The sequence below is a fragment of the Galeopterus variegatus genome, unplaced genomic scaffold (genome assembly GCF_000696425.1).
Source record: "Galeopterus variegatus unplaced genomic scaffold, G_variegatus-3.0.2 Scaffold213, whole genome shotgun sequence".
Lineage (NCBI taxonomy): Eukaryota > Metazoa > Chordata > Mammalia > Dermoptera > Cynocephalidae > Galeopterus > Galeopterus variegatus.
The window spans coordinates 709,209-711,752 of NW_007726324.1; positions in this window are offsets into that span (position 1 = coordinate 709,209).

A 2,544-nucleotide genomic window follows, 5' to 3' on the forward strand; every position below is an offset into this window, starting at 1 on the left:
TGATAACACCAAGGCCCCGGGTTCGGATCCCATATAGGGATGGCCGGTTCGCTCACTGGCTGAGCGTGGTGCTGACAACACCAAGTCAAGGGTTAAGATCCCCTTACCGGTCATCTTTTAAAAAAATTTAAAAAAAAAAAAAAAGTTTTAAAATATCTGCATGGCAAAACAAACAAAACTCAACCAAGAAATTCCCAAAACAAAACAGCAAAATTTTAAGCAAATTCAAAAGACAAATGACAAACTGGGAAAATATATTTGTAACTCATGTTACAAAGGGATAATCCCCCTAATATATAAATAGTACCTACAAACAAATAAGAGGAAAAAGAAAAAGAAAAATAGTGAAGGAAAAAAGTAGCAAAGGATATGGACAGGCATTTCACAGAAAAGAAAATGTAAAAGTACACGTTGAAAACATACTCAGTCTCAATGTATGTCAGTAAGTATGGAAGAATATTGAAATTACCCTGGGATTTTTCACATCATGCTGGCAAAGATTAAAATCTTTGATGACACTGTTGGTGAATGATAGAGTTTGGATGTGTTGTCCTCCCAGAACTCATGTGGAAATCTGATCCCCAATGTGGCAGTGTTGGGAGCTGTTTGAGTCATGGGGGTGGATCCCTCATGAATGGATTAATGCTCTCCCTGGGGGTGGGGGTAGTGAGTGAGTTCTCGCTCTATTAGTTCCTTCGAGAGCTGGTTGTTTAAAAGACCCTGGCACCTCCCCCCCCTCTCTTGCTTCCTCTTGCCATGTGATCTGCTTGCACCTGCTGGCTGCCTGCCACTTTCTGCCATGAGTACAAGCAGCCTGAGGCCTGTGCCTGATGCAGGTGTCCCCTAATCATGAGCCAAATAAATCTCTGTTCTTTATAAATTACCCAGTCTCAGGTATTCTGTTATAGCAACACAAAACAGACCAATACAGTGAAATTTTGAAGAAATGTGCATTCTCATACATTGATGGTGGAACACCGTTCTCACGGAGGTCAATTGGCAGTACCCATCAAAATTAGAAATGTTATATGCCCTTGACCTGGTAATTCCACCTCTAAAAGTCCAGCTTACACACATAAGAAATTGTAAATGCATAAGGTGATTCACTGCACATTGAAATAGCAAAAGATGGGAAAGAACGCAAGTGTTCATTGGTAAGGGATTGGTTCCATTACAGCATGTCCATACAGTGGAATACTATGCAGTTGTAAAAAGAAATGAGTTCTTAATGAACTGGTACCAAGATATGAAAGCCAAATGCAGAAGAATGTACCAGGTATGCTACCATCTGTATGAACATTACAATTCTCTGGAAGGATAAACAAAAATTTGAGGACAGTGGATATCTGTTTGCAGTAAGAGGTTTCCTTTTCACTGTACCTTTTTTTTTTTTTTACTTTTTGATATTTTGGTATTTACTTATTCAAAAAATTTAATTAAAATCAGTTGCCAGCAATCAAAAATTAGGAGAGTCCATATAAAGAACTGAATTTGCTGTTTCTTTTTAAAAACTGGAATGTCTGGCTGCCCTGGTGTCACATTCTCACAGGGCAATGATGAACTAAAGCCATGTGGCTTTGAAGGGGCCACATTCTCCAGGCTTTTCTTGTACCTAAATTACTTCACTTATATATTTCAACTGCCTGGCCCCTGTGGGTAAATACTTGAGACTTGAGACCCCCAGAACCAGAGACCCTGAGACCATGGGGGAATGTATTCCAAGGATATGGGGTGTGTGAAGAAACGCATCTGGACCTCAGCTTCACAAGGTGGACGATGGCAGCTGCGTGGTCACTGCAGTTCAAGCAGCTGGTGGTCTAGCTTGCACCTGTGTCTCAATTCCAAATTCCATGGGGACAGGGGATGGGGTCTCACTATAGAAGTGTGTGCACTATAGAAGAGCTCACTGTAGAAGTCCAAGGCTCTTTTGGGGGTGATTGATACCAAGTCAGACCAATATCCCTCATGAATGCAAAGTCAACAAAATATTAGCAAATGGAATGCAGCAACATGTAAGAAGGATTACATACCATGACCAAGCAGGATTTCTCCCAGGAATGCAAGGTTGGTGTAACGTTTGAAAATCAACGTATCACACCATCTTGATAAACAGCAAAAACCAAATGATCATTGCAATAGATGCAGAAAAAAATTTGACAAAATCCAACATCCACTCATGATAAAAAGTCGTCTTGGGGTGAAAAGGGGAATTCTCAGGAGAGTTAGAGGCTAGGCAGACACCCCCTGAGGTGTCTCTTACAGGTTTTACCTAACTCTCTGGCAGTATTTTGTTGACCCAGACAGCTGCAGGCATCGAGGTATCTTCCTCCCCATCTTAAAGCAAAATCCCATTGTGCTTTATGATCAAGGGTACAACCATCTCTGCGTCTGGAAGAGTCCAAAGTGATTCTGATTTCAGGCAGCTGTCACAGAATCTCCTCCGTGGGCTTGCCGCAGATTAAGAAGCATCAAGGTTCTTACAGGTGATCGTCAGCATGATGTGCTTCAGGCTTGCAAGCAGCTGGCCAGGGCGGGAGGCAGTGG